The sequence below is a fragment of the Haemaphysalis longicornis genome, unplaced genomic scaffold (assembly GCF_048455015.1).
Source record: "Haemaphysalis longicornis isolate Haplotype H1 unplaced genomic scaffold, Haemaphysalis longicornis Haplotype H1 scaffold_8, whole genome shotgun sequence".
NCBI lineage: Eukaryota > Metazoa > Arthropoda > Arachnida > Ixodida > Ixodidae > Haemaphysalis > Haemaphysalis longicornis.
In genome coordinates this window covers 15,408,709-15,431,169 of record NW_027526445.1, presented here as the reverse complement: position 1 = coordinate 15,431,169, position 22,461 = coordinate 15,408,709, and the positions used below count along the sequence as shown (strand labels likewise).

At 47.6% G+C, this 22,461-nt stretch overlaps 1 non-coding gene and 1 pseudogene across 1 annotated transcript; both read left to right on the top strand.

The window, feature by feature from the left end:
• Nucleotides 1-8,135: 8,135 nt before the first annotated feature.
• Nucleotides 8,136-8,207, top strand: Trnaa-ugc (transfer RNA alanine (anticodon UGC)). Its single transcript has one exon. It is a non-coding gene; the product is annotated as a tRNA-Ala (tRNA).
• A 3,137-nt stretch (nt 8,208-11,344) lies between these two features.
• LOC144148201 (uncharacterized) overlaps nt 11,345-22,461 on the top strand; it is a 105,433-nt pseudogene continuing 94,316 nt past the window's right edge.

Genomic DNA, 22,461 nt, shown 5'->3' with positions numbered 1-22,461 from the left:
AGGCGCAAGGTGCTGCGCGAGAGAAGAAGAGGCACGGTCAGCATCGCGTGGCTCGCTCTAAGAGAACACACCGAGACACGAGTCTGCGTTGCCTTACCCGTCTATGGTCTCTGCTTCTTTCCAAGCGTCTTGCCGGTCCGCAGCTATAATCCCCCTTACAGTGTGGTAGGTGCAGTTCCCCTTTGCCTTTCCAGCCTGGAACTACGGAGCAAGCGCATAATTCGACCAGTATTACAAGAAATCCATCGTGAAATAGTGCCCCCGCAGCAAGAACCCATCATGTGTTTCGGATCGCTGCCTCGACGCGACCCTGCCAAGTTCTCCGGTGCCGACGATCATGACGCAGAAGACTGGCTGTAATCTTTGGAAAGAGTTAGTGCCTACAACCGCTGGAATGACCCGACGAAGCGCGCTAACGTCGGTTTGTGCCATACTCAAATACCCGAAGGGTGGTTCCTCAACAACGATGCCGACATGACAACCTAGTCTGCCTTCAAAACGAGATTCTTAGAAATGTTCGGTCGCCCCACCGCCCGCAAGGTTAAGGCTGAACAGAGCCCACGTTTGCGCGCGCAGCTTGCCAACGAAACTTACACGAGCTATATTGAGGACGTTGTCGACCTCTGTAGGCGCGTAAATCCTGTTATGCCCGAGTCCGGGAAGATCAAGCACGTCTTGAAAGGCATCGAAGACAGCGCGTTCCAGATGTTGCTCAGCAAGAACCCCCAGTCGTTTGGAGACATCATCAAATGGTGCTTTAGCTACGACGAGCTCAGGAAGCAGCGCATTTCTACCCGCCAGTGCTTCCCGAATGACGAACCGCATCGGGCCTCACTTTCAGCACTTGCAGTCTCATCTGATCTTGCGCCTCTTATTCCACACATTGAACAATTCGTGCGCAAAGAGGTTGCGCGTCAACTTAACCTTCAGCCATTGACATCCACGCCCTCATGCCCCTTACCTACGACAGTACGCCGAGTAATTCAAGACCGAGTCACCAAAGCGCTACCGTTAGACCACCAGCCTACATCCTTGTGTGCGCACCTGGTGCTGGCCGTTACTGCTCACGTCAACTCGCCCATGGCCGCGCCCGCAGCCGCACCTGAGGCGGCCCCTCTCTTCTCGCCTACGGCAGCATCTATTCGTACCACCATGGCGGCACCCTTCGCTACCCTGGTGGCAGTACCTTACACGAATGCTACGATTTGTGCGCAGGCACCACCCACAACATTTCAGCCGCTGCAGTACACCACAATTCAGCGGGTGCTCCCATATCCTCGTGCGGCAGCTCAAGCCCCCAACCCAATGCGCACGACCGATAATCGCACATATGTTTCGCGTGTAACGTTCCCGGACATGTCGCACGTTTCTGCGGACGCCGACCGCTTCAGACGAGTGACGTTCCTCGAGCGCCCGCCTATGGCTCTGAGCCCCACTCAGCGTCCGTTCCTCCTGGCTCAACGCCTGTTTCGTATTCACCCGACGGGTTTCCCTTTTCTGGCAGCCGTTCTCCTTCCCCACGACGCCGTTCCATTTCCCCGATGCGCCCCCGTGTGAACCCTGCAGCCGAGGGAAACTAGCAGCTGCAGTTCCTGAGGCACGAGCTGCGAAACTGTCGAACGTGCTAAGTGCTCATATTTCGCCTTGTAATGTGATTGATGTGATTGTGGATGGTACCCCGGAACTCGCGCTTATTGACACTGGAGCAGCGGTATCTGTGATTCATGAGGCTTTTTGCCGCAAACTTCGCAAAGTGATGACACCGCTTTCAAGATTTACTCTTCGTACTGCCAATGCACAGCCCGTTCAACCACTAGCCATGTGCACTGTTCGCGTTACCATTCAAGCCATTCCCCACATCGTTGAACTGGTCGTCCTACGCTCATGCTCTCACGACGTCATCCTCGGCTGGGATTTTTGTCTCGTAATCGCGCTGTCATCGACTGCTTCCGTGCAGAAGTTCAACGGTTTTCACCTAATGATGGTGCGGCGGAGACTAGAAGCCTGAAATTGGTTGCTTCCGAAGATGCTTCTATTCCCCCATCCTCTTCCGTTCTTGTACCTCTATCGACACCTGATGTTGCGGACGCCACCGTTCTCTTTACGCCATCCAGTCTGTTTTTGTCATGCACAAACCTACACTTGCCGTTTGCTGTCCTGGACATCAAATGTGGTTCGAACATCATGTCAATTTCTAACCCGTCCCCTTGTCCGTCTCGAGTGCTTCGTGGCGAATGTCTTGGGCGTGTCCAAGTCATTGCGCCACACCTCGTTGTCGACATCCCGAACGAGTCAGCCACAGGCCATCTCGACGCCCTAAGCCCCGACACCACTTTCGATCTGGCAGTTTTTCTGCCTTCCATAGATACTGGCCTCACTGTGGAGCAAACAGACCAGCTCCTGGTTCTTCTACAACGATTCCGCACTTATTTCTACTCCCACCAAACAACCCTAGGGCGCACGTCAACGGTCTCTCACCAGGTTGACACCGGAAACCACGCACCACTGCACCAGCAACCATACCGCGTGAACACCCAAGAAACGCCGCGTTATCTCGGAGCATGTAGGCGATATGCTGTTCCGGGACATTATTAGACCCTCCACGAGTCCCTGGGCTTCTCCAGTCGTGCTCGTCACCAAGAAGGATGGGTCTATTAGACTTTGCGTTGACTATAGACGTCTAAACAAGATTACATGGAAGGACGTGTACCCGCTATCTCGAATAGATGACCCGCTGGACTGCTTGCAAGGTGCCGAGTTCTTTTCTTCATTAGATCTGCGCTCGGGTTACTGGCAAGTACCCATGGCTGAGGCTGACCGACCGAAAACAGCGTTTGTGACACCGGATGGGCTCCACAAATTCAACGTCATGCCCTTTGGACTGTGTAATGCGCCAGCGACATTCGAACGAATGATGGACAATGTTCTGCGTGGGCTGAAGTGGATTATCTGTTTATGCTACTTGGACGACAATGTCGTGTTTTCACCAAGCTTTACGACCCACCTCCAGCGACTTGACCAAGTCCTTACGTGCCTTACTTCGGCTGGCCTGCAAATGAACCTCACGAAATGCCGCTTTGCTGCCCGCAAGCTTACTAGATTAGGTCATGTGGTATATAAAGACGGCCTCCTACCAGATTCAGCCAAGCTGCGTGCGGTCCGCGAGTTCACTAAACCGACCACAATGAAAGACCTTCGAAGATTTATTGGGATTTGCTCCTACTTTTGGCGATTTGTACGGAACTTCGCGTCCTATCATCGACAATTGATGCAGCTTATCCGTGACGCCAAAGAAGTTTTAAACTGGTCAACGGCTTCCGAGAGAGCGTTCGAGACCTTACGAAGGCTTCTGACATCACCGACGATATTGCGCCATTTTGATCCTACCGCGCCCACTGAACTTCACACGGACGCCAGTTGTACCGGTCTCGGCGCTGTCCTGGCTCAACGCAAGGCTGGTTTTGACGAGTATATTGTGGCGTACGCAAGTCGCGCTCTGACAAAAGCCGTTTATAACTACTCCGTCACAAAAAAAGAGTGCCTTGCAATCGTTTGGGCAATTATTAAATTTCGACCCTACCTCTATGGCCGCCATTTCAATGTAGTCACGGACCACCATGCTTTGTGCTGGTTGGCATCGCTGAAGGACCCGTCCGGATGTCTGGCCCGCTGGTCACGTCGGCTCCAGGAGTACGACGTTTCTGTTGTTTACCGCTCAGGAAGAAGGCACACCGACGCAGACGCCCTTTCTCGTTCGCCATTGCCACCGGAAGCCAGTACGTCAGCGCTGGTGTCGAATACCGACGTGTCGTCGCTACAACTTGACGACATGGCAACCGAGCCGCTGAAGGACCCTTAGATAGCTTCGGTACTAAACTTTCTTGCAGACCCTATAATGCCTTCCGCATCTCGAACACTGCGGCACCAAGCAGCACATTTTGCCATTCGAGAGGAGCTCCTATACCGGCGTAACTATTCCGCAGAAGGCAGCAAATGGTTGCTAGTAATACCATGTCACTTGCGCTCCCAGATATGCGCATTGTTTCATGCTGACGCCCAGTATGGGCATGCTGGCACACTAAAGGCATATCAGCGCCTACGCCTACGCTACTACTGGCGAGGCGTGTACACGTTCGTCTCGAAGTACATTCGCTTCTGCACTGACTGCCAGCGTCGCAAGACCCCTTCACGACACCCCACTGGAGAGCTGCTGCTGCTACCATGCCCAGAACGGCCTTTCGATCGGATTGGGATTGACCTCTACGGACCCCTTCCAAGCACTCCATCAGGCAACCGTTGGATCATCGTCACCATAGATCACCTGACTCGATAGGCCGAAGCAGCCGCCCTGGCCACCGCAACGGCACGCGACGTCGCCATTTTTCTACTCCGGCGTTTCGCCTTAGGCCACGGGGCGCCCCGAGAGCTGCTTAGCGAGCGAGGCCGAGTATTTCTCACTGACATCGTGGAGGCGCTGCTAAAGCAATGTCAGATTGTCCACAGAACCACGACTTCATACCACCCCAGACAAATGGCCTTACTGAAAGGTTCAACCGCACCCTTGGAGATATGCTCTTCAAGTACATATCGTCCGACCATTCAAATTGGGACATGGTGCTACCTTTCGTCAAGTACGCATATAACACCGCCACGGAAGCGACCAGAAGGTTTTCACCGTTTTTTCTTCTATATGGACGTGAGCCGTCTTGCCTGATCGACACTATGTTGCCCTACCGCCCGGAAAACTCTGAATGTGCCCCTGTTTCCGAGATGGCGAGGTACGCGGCGGAATGTCGACAGCTCGCTCGCAAGTTCTCATCAGCCGACCAAGGACGCCAGAAGTCTCGACATGACAGCTCCACCGCTGCACCGTTTCAACCTGGATCCCTTGCATGGCTTTGTGTGCAATGCCCCAATCCGGGTCTTTCGGCGAAATTGCTTGATAATACCACGGCCCATATAGATTCTCGAACAAACATCGCCCGTGAACTACCTCATCAAGCCCGTGACTCCCACCTCAGTCCTTCGTCGTCGAGTTCGTGAAATATAGCACATTGAAAGTTTGAAGCCCTACTACGATCCCCTCGTGGTTTCGTCCGCCTAAATCGCCAGGATTGCCCCTCTTTTGAGGGGGAGGGGTAATTGTATTGGAGATAGTAGTCTCCGAGACGACGACATACCTTGCGGTTAGTGTGCGCCAATCTCCCCTGTACAACCGACGGGGTATGTACAGGAGAAAGGACTACTATGTGTCGCATGATGATGGCAGGCACATGGTGCTAAGCGAGAGAAGATGAGGCACGGTCAGCATCGCGTGGCTCGCTCCAAGAGAACGCACCGAGACATCGGTCTGCGCTGCCTTACCCTTCTCTGGTCTCTGCCTCTTTCCAAGCGTCTTGCCGGTTCCCAGCTATAATCCCCTTACAATATATATATATATATATATATATATATATATATAGTAAGAAAATGAGGGGCTCGTTGAGGAAATACAGAGAGATAGGTCAGCAGTCTACAACGCCAAAGGAGGCATAGGGGTGTGGTTAGGCTCTTTTCTTTATCACTACGGTTAATTAAGTAAACATTTTTTTAAATTATACACAAGAAAGAAAGAAAGCAAAACACGCGTCCAGAGTGGGGACCGAACCCTTGCCTTTCGATTACATGTCGAATGCCTTACCAATTCGGCTATCTGGGCGACTGTGTTCTCCTTCACTGTCTGGGTTATTTATATTTACTAGAAGCGTATCTGACGCTTGAGGGTGGTAGCCAGCCCCACTCTGACTAGACGGGGAGAAGGGGACCTTCTTTTTAACCCCCGGGGAGTGACTCGAACGTCTACAGCCTGTCATGAGTGGGTTACTGGCAGGAAGCCCTCTTATGCTACCTAGGCATCAAGGCTGCCAGAACCGAGACCCTCGCTAGGCTTTCGCAGAATAATATGGTAAGGAAATGAGGGGCTCGTTAAAGAAATACAGAGAGATAGGTCAGCAGTTTACAACGCCAAAGGCGGCATAGGGGTGTGGTTAGGCTCTTTTCTTTATCACTACGGTTAATTAAGTAAACATTTTTTTTAAATTATACAGAAGAAAGAAAGAAAGAAAAACACGCGTCCAGAGTGGGGACCGAACCCACGCCTTTCGATTACATGTCGAAGGCCTTACCAATTCGGCTATCCAGGCGACTGTGTTCTCCTTCACTTTCTGGGCTATTTATATTTACTGGAAGTGTATCTGACGCTTGAGGGGGGTAGCCAGCGCCACTCTGACTAGACGGGTAGAAGGGGACCTTCTTTTTAACCCCCGGGGCGTGACTCGAACGTCTACAGCCTGTCATGAGTGGGTTACTGGCGGGAAGCCCTCTTATGCTACCTAGGCATCAAGGCTGCCAGAACCGAGACCCTCGCTAGGCTTTCGCAGAATAATATGGTAAGGAAATGAGGGGCTCGTTGAGGAAATACAGAGAGATAGGTCAGCAGTCTACAACGCCAAAGGAGGCATAGGGGTGTGGTTAGACTCTTTTCTTTATCACTACGGTTAATTAAGTAAACATTTTTTTAAAATTATACAGAAGAAAGAAAGAAAGAAAAACACGCGTCCAGAGTGGGGACCGAACCCACGCCTTTCGATTACAAGAAAGGCCTTACCAATTCGGCTATCTGGGCGACTGTGTTCTCCTTCACTTTCTGGGCTATTTATATTTACTAGAAGTGTATCTGACGCTTGAGGGTGGTAGCCAGCGCCACTCTGACTAGACGGGTAGAAGGGGACCTTCTTTTTAACCCCCGGGGCGTGACTCGAACGTCTACAGCCTGTCATGAGTGGGTTACTGGCGGGAAGCCCTGTTATGCTACCTAGGCATCAAGGCTGCCAGAACCGAGACCCTCGCTAGGCTTTCGCAGAATATTATAGTAAGGAAATGAGGGGCTCGTTGAGGAAATATAGAGAGATAGGTCAGCAGTCTACAACGCCAAAGGAGGCATAAGGGTGTGGTTAGGCACTTTTCTTTATCACTAGGGTTATTAAGTAAACATTTTTTTTAAATTATACAGAAGAAAGAAAGAAAGAAAAACACGCGTCCAGAGTGGGGACCGAACCCACGCCTTTCGATTACATGTCGAAGGCCTTACCAATTCGGCTATCTGGGCACTGTGTTCTCCTTCACTTTCTGGGCTATTTATATTTACTGGAAGTGTATCTGACGCTTGAGGGTGGTAGCCAGCGCCACTCTGACTAGACGGGTAGAAGGGGACCTTCTTTTTAACCCCCTGGGCGTGACTCGAACGTCTACAGCCTGTCATGAGTGGGTTACTGGCGGGAAGCCCTCTTATGCTACCTAGGCATCAAGGCTGCCAGAACCGAGACCCTCGCTAGGCTTTCGCAGAATAATATGGTAAGGAAATGAGGGGCTCGTTGAGGAAATACAGAGAGATAGGTCAGCAGTCTACAACGCCAAAGGAGGCATAGGGGTGTGGTTAGGCTCTTTTCTTTATAACTACGGTTTATTAAGTAAACATTTTTTTAAATTATACAGAAGAAAGAAAGAAAGAAAAAACGCGTCAGAAAGAAAAACCACCCTCAAGCGTCAGATACACTTCTAGTAAATATAAATAGCCCACAAAGTGAAGGAGAACACAGTCGCCCAGATAGCCGAATTGGTAAGGCATTCGACGTGTTATCGAAAGGCGTGGGTTCGGTCCCCACTCTGGACGCGTGTTTTTCTTTCTTTCTTTCTTTCTTCTGTATAATTAAAAAAAATGTTTACCTAATTACCCGTAGTGATAAAGAAAAGCGCCAAACCACACCCCTATGCCTCCTTTGGCGTTGTAGACTGCTGACCTATCTCTCTGTATTTCCTCAACGAGCCCCTCATTTCCTTACTATATTATTCTGCGAAAGCCTAGCGAGGGTCTCGGTTCTGGCAGCCTTGATGCCTAGATAGCATAAGAGGGCTTCCCGCCAGTAACCCACTCATGACAGGCTGTAGACGTTCGAGTCACGCCTGTCATGAGTGGGTTACGGTTAAAAAGAAGGTCTCCTTCTCCCCGTCTAGTCAGAGTGGCGCTGGCCACCACCCTAAAGCGTCAGATACACTTCTAGTAAATATAAATACCCAAGAAAGTGAAGAACACAGTCGCCCAGATAGCAGAATTGGTAAGGCATTCGACATGCAATCGAAAGGCGTGGGTTCGGTCCCCACTCTGGACGCGTGTTTTTCTTTCTTTCTTTCTTCTGTATATTTAAAAAAAATGTGTACTTAATTACCCATAGTGATAAAGAAAAGAGCTTAACCACACCCCTATGCCTCCTTTGGCATTGTAGACTGCTGACCTATCTCTCTGTATTTCCTCAGCGAGCTCCTCATTTCCTTACTATATTATTCTGCGAAAGCCTAGCGAGGGTCTCGGTCTGGCTACCTTGATGTCTAGGTAGCATAAGAGGGCTTCGCACCAGTAACCCACTCATGACAGGCTGTAGACGTTCGAGTCACGCCCCGGGGGTTAAAAAGAAGGTCTCCTTCTCCCCGTCTAGTCAGAGTGGCGCTGGCTACCACCCTCAAGCGTCAGATACACTTCTAGTAAATATAAATAGCCCAGAAAGTGAAGGAGAACACAGTCGCCCAGATAGCCGAATTGGTAAGGCATTCGATATGTAATCGAAAGGCATGGGTTCGGTCCCCACTCTGGACGCGTGTTTTTCTTTCTTTCTTCTGTATAATTTTAAAAAATGTTTACTTAATTAACCGTAGTGATAAAGAAAAGAGCCTAACCACACCCCTATGCCTCCTTTGGCGTTGTAGACTGCTGACCTATCTCGCTGTATTTCCTCAACGAGCCCCTCATTTCCTTACTATATTATTCTGCGAAAGCCTAGCGAGGGTCTCGGTTCTGGCAGCCTTGATGCCTAGGTAGCATAAGAGGGCTTCCCGCCAGTAACCCACTCATGACAGGCTGTAGACGTTCGAGTCACGCCCCGGGGGTTAAAAAGAAGATCCCCTTCTCCCCGTCTAGTCAAAGTGGCGCTGGCTACCACCCTCAAGCGTCAGATACACTTCTAGTAAATATAAATAGCCCAGAAAGTGATAGAGAACACAGTCGCCCATATAGCCGAATTGGTAAGGCATTCGATATGTAATCAAAAGGCGTGGGTTCGGTCCCCACTCTGGACGCGTGTTTTTCTTTCTTCCTTCTGTATAATTTAAAAAAAATGTTTACTTAATTAACCGTAGTGATAAAGAAAAGAGCTTACCACACCCCTATGCCTCCTTTGGCGTTGTAGACTGCTGACCTATCTCTCTGTATTTCCTCAACGAGCCCCTCATTTCCTTACTATATTATTCTGCGAAAGCCTAGCGAGGGTCTCGGTTCTGGCAGCCTTGATGCCTAGGTAGCATAAGAGGGCTTTCCGCCAGTAACCCACTCATGACAGGCTGTAGACGTTCGAGTCACACCCCTGCGGCTAAAAAGAAGGTCCCTTCTCCCCGTCTAGTCAAAGTGGCGCTGGCTACCACCCTCAAGCGTCAGATACACTTCTAGTAAATATATATAGCCCAGAAAGTGAAGGAGAACACAGTCGCCCAGATAGCCGAATTGGTAAGGCATTCGATATGTAATCGAAAGGCGTGGGTTCGGTCCCCACTCTGGAAGCGTGTTTTTCTTTCTTTTTTTCTTTCTTCTGTATAATTAAAAAAAAATGTTTACTTAATTAACCGTAGTGATAAAGAACAGAGCTTACCACACCCCTATGCTTCCTTTGGCGTTGTAGACTGCTGACCTATCTCTCTCTATATATATATGTATATATATATATATGAGAGGACAAGGTTTATCGTAGGAGGGCGAGGGTCGGGGCGACCATTTATTCGGAATCTCCAGCAAGGAACGCGCGAGTACACACAGCATGATGATAAGTATTTACAGAGATGAGGACGAAGTGCTAGAGCATGGTGGCTAATGATAATGAGAATGTACAGATGAAGACCAAGCACTGATGCCAGTCTGAAGAAACTACACCAAGACTGACTGTGCCAACCGGTGCGGGTAGATTGACCAAGAATGGTCACAATATATATATATATATATATATATATATATATATATATATATATATATATATATATATATATATATATATATATATATATTTATATATATATATATATATTTTTATATATAGATATATATATATGATAAACGGTTAGGCTAGTGAAGGGTAAATAGTAAAATGGGGCGCAATAAAAAACATAAGAAGTTTACTTCGAAAACACAACTTTACATCGACATTTCGGACGGGGACCATCCACTTGGTGGTGGTAGCCAGTGCCACTTGGACCACCCCCAAGTGCAGGAAACAAAAATACCTTAACATAAATACCCGAGAAAGTTCTGGGGAAACAGCCCCGCCGGTAGCAGAGGTGGTTATCGGACCAGACCGGTATTCTGGAGGCCATCGGTTCGAATTCCACCCAGCGGGCATTTTTTCGCTAGTTTTTTTCAACTCAAAAATTTTTTTATCTCTTTCTATGACCCACGAGAACCTCCCCTTTGCTTTCAGAGGTTTTCTTGACTGCCAACCCTTATTGTCTGTCTTATTTCACGGAGCCCCTCAGTTCCCCTATATATATATATATATATATATATATATATATATATATATATATATATATATATATATATAGGGAGTAGTAGAACTTTGAAGATGGTAGAGAACACAAGAGAAGAAAAACTTCGAACAAGGTAAAAGCACGATTGTGGCCTACGTTTCAGCAAAGAGAACTTGCTTTCCTCAGGGCAATCTCTCGCCTGGCAGGCACGGTTTATATAGGGGCAGGACCCCAGGTGAAAGGAGAGGGAAAGATGGAAGGGAAATCGAGCAAGCTGATTGGTTTGGGAGTGTGTCCGGGGAGAGATTGAGGGGCCAAGAAGGTTGTCTAGTTGAAGCCGCGAAGTAGGTCACACGGAAGTCAACTGGTGGTTGATATTCGTGGAATTTTTGGAGAGAAAGGATAAGAGGGTGTTTATTGACCCTCCGCGGGGTATAGGGAAAGGATATCAGAACCGCTGGAAGCAGACCAGGCGGTGAGGGTGGGGTCCTTATCAGAAACTATCTCCAAGCCACAGGTCAAAAGAAAAGATAGAGACGGGGGTAACTAACTAGGTCAAGGAAAAAAGAAAAAAAGGAGAACAAAAAAAACAGGGAGAGAAACCCCATAAACCCACACACAAAAGAAAAAGCAATGACCCTGCAACAGAAATGGCACGTGTCACCCACGACTATTTTAAGCCGCGAAGTCCTGAAGGCCTGCCCTGAAACTCAAAAAGGAAAAGATACAGTTAGAGTGATGTATGGGGCACAAGACCAGGCGAACCAGCTACATCACCAGCTACCTCGAGGACGTGGTTGACTTGTGCAAGCAGGTCGACCCGTCGATGATGGAAACGGACAAGGTCAGGCACGTCCTTAAACGAGTGGACGATGACGCGTTCCAGATGCTGCTGTCCAAGGATCCTCAAACGATAGTCGACGTCGTACGTTTGTGTCAGAGCTTCGACGAGCTTCGAAAGCAACGGGTCCTAACTCGGCAAGCTTGCGCTCAAGCCGAGCCCCAGTCGAGTTTGGCTGCGACCTACACAAACGACCCGACGCTGTTCACCCGTATGAAGGATTTTATTCGGGAAGAGGTGGCACGCTAGGTGTCCCTCCTGCCGTACACCGCGGAACTGTCGTCCCCTCTAGCTTCTGCACTGAGGCACGTGAGCCAATGTATCCAGTCGCCTCTGATCCGCCGATGACGTCGCTGCCGCCTGACCACTCTGGCCAGGCCTGACCGCTGCCGCCTGGCAGCGGTCACGCCTGGCCGCCTGACGACGTGGCCGCCTGATCTCCTTCTCCACGTCGTCGCTCGCTGTCGCCTATGCGGCGCCGCTGTGCCAGCACTGGGGAGGAAAACTAACAGCCGCATTTCCGGAGGCAAGAGCTGCGTCGCCCTCGAAAGCTAAAAGTCCTCACGTTCCGCCCAAAAATGTTATTGATGTGTTTGTTCAGGGTATCCCCACTACTGCCCTAATCGACACTGGGGCTGCTGTTTCTGTCGTTCACGCCGACCAATGCCGCTCAAATGGAAAGGTTCTGACGCCCCTTTCCGGACTATCCTTGCGCAACGCCAGTGCACAAAAGATCATGCCCATACCAGCATGCACGGCCCGTGTCGTTATTCAGAATATTCTCTACACCGTTGAATTTGTCGTGTTGCCCTCTTGCTCTCATGATGTAATCCTGGGTTGGGACTTTTTGTCGCGCCATCATGCCGTCATACGGTGTGCACCTTTGAAGTCGAGTTTTCGCCTCTCTTGGGAGATTCTTTCTGTGCTCCCAACGCCAAGGTGGTCATCGCCGTAGACACTGCCGTCCAACCCCGTTCTTCTGTTCTTGTTCCTCTTTGCTGCACATCTATTCCTGAGGCCACTGTGCTTTTTACGCCGTCCGACATTTTCTTCCGCCGCAGATGCGTTCCGCTACCCCTCGCCATTTTGACCATTCGCAATGGCGCGAGTGCAATGATGATTACGAACCAGTCGACGACTTCGTGCGCCCTTTTACACGGCGAAACACTCGGCTTTGTAGAGACGGTCGATCCCCGTCTTGTTACGGAGCTTCTTGATGATGCGCCCCATCTCCAAGTCGACGAGCTGAGCGCTACTACGCCATGCACACGGGACGAAACATGTTCCGGGATTTTCTGCTGCTCAATCGACGAAAATTTGGACGCCACCCAACGAGCGCAGCTTACTGCACTTCTGAGCCAGTTTTCTTCGTCTTTCGATAGTGGGCAAAGTTCTCTTGGCCGTACGTGCATTGTCAGCCACGCCATTGATACTGGCTCGCATGCCCCGCTTCGACAACGACCGTATCGTGTATCACCGGCAGAGTGGCGCACCATTGAAGACCACGTCAATGACATGCTTCAGCGTGACATTATTCGTCTCTCCAAGAGTCCCTGGGCATCACCCGTGTTTCTTTTAAAAAAGAAGGATGGGTCCATTCGGTTTTGCGTCGACTACCGCTGTTTGAACACCATAACCCTCAAGGACGTGTATACCCTCCTCCGCATCGACGACGCCTTCGACTGTTTGCAGGGAGCAGAATACTTCGCGTCGCTAGACCTTCGCTCCGTGTACCGTCAGGTCCTGATGGCGGAAGCAGATCGAGGGAACACTACTTTTGTTACCCCTGACGGTCTTTATGAATTTAATGTATTGCCGTTCGGGCTTTGCAACGCTCCTGCCACCTTTGAGCGAATGATGGACAGTATTTTGAGCGGACTAAAGTGGAAGACGTGTCTTTGCTATCTGGACGACGTTGTTGTTTTCTCTTGGGACTTTTAAACGCACCTCGGCCGTTTGCGGCAAGTTTTTACCTGCCTTGCAAGAGCTGGGCTGCAGCTGAATCTGGAAAAGTATCGTTTTGCAGCGCGCAAACTTACGATACTGGGACACGTCGTTTCGAAGGACGGGATCCTCCCAGATGATGCGAAGCTGAGAGCCGTAGCCGAATTCCCGAAGCCGACCTCTATAAAGGCGCTTCGGAGCTTTTTCGGTCTTTGCTCGTATTTTAGACGCTTCGTACGCAACTTCGCCAGCATAATTTCGCGTTTAACTCAGCTCCTCGGGGGTGCGAGTGACATATCTGCATGGTCACCCTCCTGCGACGAAGCATTTGTGACGCTACGGCGCCTACTCACATCCCCACCGATAATGCGGCACTTCGACCCGTCCGCCCCAACCGAGGTCCACACTGATTCTAGTGGGATCGGCTTCGGTGCCGTGCTTCCCCAACGAAAGCCCGGTTTTGACGAGTACGTTGTAGCATACGCGAGCCGTACGCTGCCGAAAGCCGAGTCGAACTACTCTGTAACAGAGTAGGAGTGCTTGGCGATAATTTGGGCACTGGGCAAGTTCCGCCGTACTTGTATGGTCGCCCATTCGATGTCGTCACCGATCATCATGCACTCTGTTGGCTCTCCTCCCTCAAGGATCCGTCGGGTTGTCTTGGTCGGTGGGCTCTTCGACTGCAAGACTGCGACATCCGGGTCATTTGCCGTTCAGGTCGGAAGCACTCTAACGCTGATGCTCTTTCACGCTCACCATTGCCTGCTGAAGTTTCCTGCCTTGCCTCAAGTGGCAGTGACTTACGTCTGTCGCCTCTTGCAGTCAGCAACATGTCAACCGAGCAACGCAAGGACCCGTGGATTGCTTCTGTTATTGGGATGCTCTCCGGTACATCTCCTTCCGGGGGATCTCGGGCCCTACGCCAGCAGGTTTCTCACTTTGCCCTCTCGTGACGAGTTACTCTACATCCGCAACTACTGCTCCGACGGCAGAAAGTGGCTGCTCGTGATACCCCGTCATGTGCGCAGCGACATATGCTCCTCATTTCACGCTTATCTAAGTTGCGGTCATGCTGCCGTACTAAAGACCTCTAAGCGTCTTCGCCTGCGATACTACTGGCGTGGAATGTATACCTTCGTGCGCAAGTACGTGCGCTCTCGCCCTGAATGTCAACGCCGAAAATCGCCGCCGCCCCGCCTTGCCGGTCCTTTGCAGCCACTACCATGCCCAGCAAAGCCATTCGAACGTGTGGGCATCGACTTGTATGGCCCACTTCCGTCTACTCCAGCCGGAAACCGATGGACCATTGTCGCTGTGGATCACCTTACTCGGTACGCCGAAACAGAGGCTCTTCCGGCCGCCACGGCTCGCGACGTAGCGTCATTCCTGCTTCGCCGCTTCGTTCTTCGACACGGGGCACCTCAGGACCTTCTCAGTGACCGAGGGCGGGTTTTCTTGCCTGAGGTTATTGAAGCACTGCTCTGTGAGTGCCGCGTAGTTCATCGGACTACCACATCATACCGTCCACAAATGAACGGAATCACGGAACGCTTCAATCGCACTATTGGTGACATGCTCTCCATGTACGTGTCTGCCAACAAATCGAAGTGGGACCTCGCACTCCCGTTTGTAACATTTGCTTACAATACGGCAACGCAGACGACAACGGGATTCTCGCCGTTTTTCTTGTATGGGCAAGAGCCGTCCTGCACACTCGACACGATACTCCCCTACAAGCCCGACGCAACCAAATTTACGCCGATTTCAGACCTTGCTCGCCGCGCCGAGGAATGCCTTCGACTGGCCCGTTCGTTTACATTGACTGGCCGTTCGTTTACATCGACCGATCAGCAGGGCCAGAAGCATCATCACGACGAATGCGTCAAATATCACAGTTTTGATCCCGGCTCTCTTGTGTTGGTTTGGGTGCCCTGCTATACACCAGGTCTCTCCCCAAAACTGACCACCAAGTACCATGGCCCGTACAAAGTCATTGAGCGGGCTTCGCCCGTCAATTACCTTGTGGAACCAGTTGCACAAACTACAGATCATCGCCGCCGAGGGCGTGAAATTGTTCACGTGGATCGGTTAAAGCCATACTACGACGCTCTAGTTTTTAGGGCCCTTGAGGAGCCAGGATGGCTCTTTTTGCACGGGGGGCAATTGTATTGAGAAGAGTTAACGCTGCACAACAATATTAGATGCCGAAGCGCCATTTCCACAATCGGGTATGCCATGAGGATTATCATGAAGACGACGAAGGCCCGACTCGGACGTTCACGCTCACGAGCTCATACCGGCTGGACCTACGCTCGACCCGTTGCCTTACGCTACGCCCTAAATAAAACACCACGATCAACTACCATTCTGACTGCTATTACCCTTTAATACATATATATATATATATATATATATATATATATATATATATATATATATATATATATATATATATATATATATATATATATATGTATATATATATATATATATATATATATATATATATATATATATATATATATATATATATATATATATATATATATATATATGTATATATATATATATATATATATATATTAAAGATAGCAGTCAGAATGGTAGTTGATCGTGGGGTTTTATTTAAGGCGTAGCGTAAGGCAACGGGTCGAGCGTAGGTTCAGCCGGTATGAACTCGTGAGCTCATATATGTATATATATATATATATATATATATATATATATATATATATATATATATATATATATATATATATATATATATATATATACACAAGCACACTGTTTGGCAGCTGAGTAGTACATGAAGTAGATTCACCAAGAGAAACAACCTTTATTACGACATTTCGGCAGGGGTCCAGGCTTTTTTATGTGGAGTACAAAGGTCGAAAACAGGGTATATGAATGCCCATAGTGAGCGCGGCATGAACTTGGATACGTGATTTAAAAATTTACAGCAATAAACGCAGGCAAAGTAATGAAAAGTAGCGGACAATTCGGCGCCATCTCAGTACACAACCCGGCGAAAAGCACAAGCGAGGCACTCATCAAGTGTGCTTCGTTCAGTCTCTGCCAACCCATGCACAGCAACATTAGGAAAAGTACTAAAATAAAACATGGATTTTGTACATATCAATTCAGAGAAGCTGCCGCAACAGGCAGAAGCGCGGAATCGTCAATCCGTTTGATTAAACGCTGCCGAACGCAAAAAGCCAGCTACGTCACAGAAAGAAGGCGAAATTAAAGTTAAACAGCCCAGGCGTGCGGAAAGGCGAGGGGCCGCGTCCTGAAAACAAAATGCCGCCGCTTACCGAAGAGACCAGATAATAGCCACAAATAGCTTGTACATAGCCCGCCTCTGGATATACAACGGACAATGATGACCCCTAGATGGGCGCCGAAAGCAAGGGTGGGGTACATGAGCCACCCAAGAAGCGAAGAGCACCGGTCAGATGATATCGTTTTGAAATGACCTATCAGACAGCAAATCAACAAAAACTCACGTAGCCCACAGAAAAAACAGCAGTTTGACGATGGCCTGGCTGGTGACATGAAATGACTAGAAAAAACAAATTTGTAGCTTACATTTCACATTTCTGCAAGTACCAAGGCCACGCACATTATGGAAAAAAAAAGAACATATGACGCGCGCACGGAAACGAATTTCAACTGACATTGGAAACAAAAGTACACTGCGTAATCAGCCATCAATTGCAGTGTGAATTCGCACACATCATAATTAAAACAAACTGACAAACGAGAGAAGAACCACAGAATTCGCGCGTACAAAATGCAGGATATGGGGAACCAAAACCGTGAACAAAACCAGCTTACGAAGTCACAATTCCACCATAAAAAGCAATGAAGCATGCGGAAAAAATAACTTGTGGACCACTCTAAACCGAATAGTGCATGGAAAGTGGAATGATGTGATACAGTAACATTTCGTGCATACGAACCAATAAAGCATACGGAAAAGTAACCTGTTGACAACACTAAGGCATTCAGGGCTGGAGAAGTGGTAGGTTGTGAAATGTGCGGCTACATTGCCGAGGCTTCGAGGCCCGAGAGCCTTCCCGGAGACTCATTGATACCCCTTTAGAGAGTGGTATATTTGTATATCAGATATGATTCGCAGTGTTTCCTGTCATAATATGTTTTAAATCCCAACTGGAGCACCGTACCTGTAAATTGATCGAATGAGTGTCTAAGAGAGCTGATGTGTTTTTGAAGAGGGAGATTAGTTTTTGTTTTTGCATCGGATCTGTGATTATTAATGCGAGTTTTAAAAGAATTTTCAGTGTCTCCAATATATTTCACCACATGACCCACATTCTAGTAGGTTAAGTATATTTGCAGTGTCAAAATAGAAGTTGCCGCTGAAATGCAAGGAAAAGTCAGATTAACTGCCCTGAGCGCCCGTTTTTGGTGTCATTATCAGACTCAGCTTTCACCGGAGCTACACAGTTTGCAACCAGATGAACTAATTTCTTTTGATCGAGATGATGCTACAATATATCTGATGTTTCTTGCCGGGGGGATATACCTTGTGTGGTGATTCTGGGGTGACGTCTTCATTCTTTAACTCTGGAGCATGATGTTGTGGCATCTCCTTGAAATTTCATTGATGATTGAGCCAGATGCCGAATATGTCAGATTCATATTTTTTGGGACCTCAAAGTGAAGGCTTTAGTAACAATCTAAACTATAAAACGCTCTTGTTCTGATGCATTTCTGATCGAATCTTCCATTAGTGGTGGTGGGTATTTTTGTAGTACTATGTCAGTGCGGAGCTGATCACAATTTGAAAAGAAGCAATTTTGGTTAGAGCCAATTCTGCGGAAGCGCAAGGCTTGGCGGTCTGGGATGGCCGTTTTGTAGTGTCTCGCATGGCCGCTAGTATTGGTGCCCATAATGAGGCTTTATGCCAACGAAGTAGCGAGTCTGTGTCCATACATTGTTATCTGCACGTCCAGAAAACTTATTGTAGAAGCTGTATACTCCTGTCAGAATGAGATGTTACTGTGAGCATTCTTGAAATTGTATATAAATTCATTCAGTATTTCTATAATGAATGGACCCAGGACTGGTGTGAAAGTCATGAGTCAGTGGCCAGTGCGTGTGCGGGTAAGCGTTGATTTAGCCATAATTTGCAAACGGAAGCAGAAGAGAGATAGGGGCAGGAAGCAAGGACACAAGCCTAAGGCTAGAATTGGTAAAATATGAAAGAGGCTAACCGAAAAATGTCCGCAACAAAGAAAAGAAAATATCCTACAGAGGTTTTGTCCGCAGCACCTCGGGATGTTGAAGTCCGCAAGCATGCGGGGTCGACGGGGACGTAACGGCGAAAATGCCTCGATGACCGCTCTAGGACACGTCGCATACAAGCACGGGACATCGGGCAGGCACCGTCGACGTGTGACGTGGGTGACGGTTCGAGGCCGTAGTAGCAGGTGCAAGCCGAGGGTTCCGTGTTAAGGTGAACACAAACCCACGCCCTCTCGCCCACCGCGTCACCATAACCAGCAGACGGCCAGGGCACGGGTCATCGTGATGAGCGGCGGACGGCTCCCGGAAACAGCAGCGGTTGAGACCAAATTTTTCACCCGAACACTATCACAGTGCACAGCTCTCAAGCCCAGCGCGGCGCAGGCGTCCACTGACTGGATTTTCTGCATGGCCAGATTCCATTTTCTGCACGCTCAGTCTGCTGATGCGTAGTTGGTGTGCTATTCTTCGTCGTCCACCGGCACTTCATAACAGTTTCCTCACCATGAGACCAAACCAAAAAAATGTCGTCGATGTATTGCTGGTAAATAGTGGCTAATAATAATTATATTATTGTTTATTCAAGGTCTGTTACATTGTAATATCGAGACCGCATAAGCCAGATAAGTTTGCGTGCGGGGATGGGCTTTACGGCAGATACAAAGAGGCGAAAGAGAAACAATATGATGAATAAAAACAATTCTAAAAAGAAAAACGCAAACAAAAACGAACATAAAAGCAAGAAGGAAAAAACAAGCAAGAAAACACATTGTGTTGCTTGATGTCAAAGGACTGTAAAGCATGAAAAATAAAATGGTTGTTAGTGTAGGTTCCCAAACTGCGATTTAAATAAAATGAGCACAATTACATTCATACACAACTAAAACCATTCTCTTATTCAATAGCAGCTTCGCAGACCCATGACTTCAACAATTTTTGTGGTTGAGAGGGACAGTTAACGCTTGGGGGGTCGTATATTTTAATAAAGTAAACCGGTATGTTGAGCGAGAGTGTTTTCCTTCCGTAGCCGGTAAGTACTCGAGGCAGCATAAGAAGTTCAGTTTTACAGAGTCACCTTGTTTTTATAATATCAACTTTGAAATGGCTCTATAAAAACATTTTTTAACAAGGTATCAAAGATGAGTTGTTTTTTTACGTGTAGAATATCAGATTATTTTTATAACAAGGTTCAGAGATATTCGTCTCATTATAAGTGACGGCGTCAGTCCTGCCGTGTATTGCTTTTCTTTTGTGCAACAATTGTGCAACAATTTCCTTTTTTAAGAATGTCTGATCACCTTTGATGCATGATTCTACAGACACGGTTATCATTTTAGGACCTCCACACACACTTTTAGGATTCATCGCTGGCCAAATACAGCATGTGGCACAGGAGACCTGCAGCAATGCAAAGTTGTTTGAAACTTCCTGTAGTTAGGCGCTATATGGAGTCTTTTATTTATTTCAATTCAGCCCATAATATATGTCTTCCTTGTTTTTTGAGAGACTGGCGCTAATCGTTTCCCGTCTGTTTTATTTTGATGACACAAAGCACTGACTGGCCCCTGTTCCACAGGAAAGCACGCCCCGGTGGCTTGTTGTGTGAAATGTAACGCTGCTAAAGCCAAGAACGTTGATTGTATGCTGGCCATGGCCGCATTCTTCTGATGAAAGCAGAGAATGGCGACACTTTTTGGAATATTTGAGTGCACGTAACTATCCCCATATTGCGTATATCAAGCCAGAGTCTTGCATTACTGCGCCCTTATAGCGCCGGTGTAGCTTCAGAAGGTGAATTACCAAACATAAATGTCATATTCCGGTGGCGAGCTGCTTTAGTGTAATGGCGCTCGTTGCGGGAAGGGCTGGTCACCGTGTCGGCCGAACATGTTAACACCGAAGAGCGTACAACGAACATCACTGCGCCGGTGCGCCACCTGATAAAATTGAGTCTCATTTTTTGTCTCTCTTGTAGTATCATTGTACACTTTTCCACACTTAAGTTTCAAAATAGGCCATATTGAAAATTTAAGCAACCCTTCGCATCTCGCCGGCTCTGTTGTACCTTCCGAGAGGCAGTGATGACGCGACTATGTGGGCGCTTGAAGATCTCAGCTGATAGCGGACAGCTAGCAGGCACGGAGAAATAAAACAACCCCAGCCTATTAAGGCTATTGCGCTATTAATATTACATACAGGGTTTTACACGCGATAGAGGCTTCTGAAGGACATGAGCTATGAATGATCAGAAACATGTGCAAGTGAGGTTGCCTTGAATGTTTTATTATACTGATTCATTTCTAACCGTTTGGGAAGACTGATCTATTCAGCAACCATGCGGAATTCAAACGAGTGATAAAATGCCTTTGTGTTGCATTGGAATGGTTCCATATTTTTGGCGATGGTCGACGCGGCCTGTTGTGTTAGATGGGGCAGCCAAATGAACATTGTCGAGAAGCACATGGATAAAAGTTTGTGTAGGAAACATGTTTGGAGTTTCTTGCAGTGAAACAGCAGATTAAACTGAGGCAAGGGTTATTTCATTAGATACAGTTCCTGTTCGAAGATTTTTCGGTAGGTTGCGCAGACACGAGCGGAAGTGGATTTCTTATTAAGTTGTTGCTAGAACTTCTTGAGCTCCTACTCATTATGGGGCCGCATAATCCTGCCTTCGAAATATTAGTTTTTGAAGATTTGTTTTAGGCATGAAGAAGTTGAATAAAATTATATCTTATCTATAAGAATAGGTTGTTTTTACTGTTTGGTATGTATGTAACATATTGAACTCATGAAAGTGCGTTTAAAATATAGACTCCTAGATACATATAAGGGGAAACAGTGTCAATCGTATATGCCTGTAGGGTTTAAATTGAAAGTAAATTGCATTGCTGCTTGAGATAACCAATAATTTGCATTTGTCGCTATGCAGTGCCATCACCCATTTGATTTACTTTGAAAATATTGCATTTTGGTTTTACTAAGTACTAGGAATTGTAAGCGTGTCTTTTTATAATATAAATCAAATGCTTGCGCGAATAGGTGATTGGCCGATGCATTTGAGATGTATTTGAGGGGAAAGGAAGAAAAGGAACTTGACTATGAAGAGACTTCTGTGAAACACTGAAGGAAATGGGGACCAACGTGAGTGAGAAATATTAACTCTTATGGATGAAAAGCAGTGACCTTGAAAACAAGGAAAAATTGCGATTGTCTTCGATTTATTTTAGCGTACCTAAATATAAAGCAAAAATGCAACGTGAGAATTTGTGGAATGCTTTGCTGAAATAAAGTTAGATGCACTGTACCACTGCTTCAGAATTCAGACTGCTTTGAAGATAATCTCTAAAGCACGCTTACTTGAATTTTCATTATTAATATTTTAACTCACTGGGGTGTTCTCAATCGCAGCTGTCACATGCCCAACCACCACGTTGATAAAGAGTTCGTGAACAACTGAGACAATGCTGATGGGTCGGTGATTGTTAATGTTCTTGGCATTTTTCTTTTTAGCTAATAATAATGTTGACATATTTTTCCATAATATCGGCACACTTTTTATTCTTTAATCATTTCGTAAATAGCGCGAGAAAACGTTTCCAGTGCAATACCTCCGAACTCCTTGAATATATTTTCCGGTATACTGTCGTCACCTGCAACATTTTTTGCTTTCATGCCTTGAGAGGCTCTCGTATTTTCTCTTAAGCTACTAGTCGGACAGCGAAAGTTCCGCGTGTACTATCAGTAGTTTGACTTGACTAATTGTCGCTGTATAATGGAATATGGTCTGCTATAGAATCTTTTTG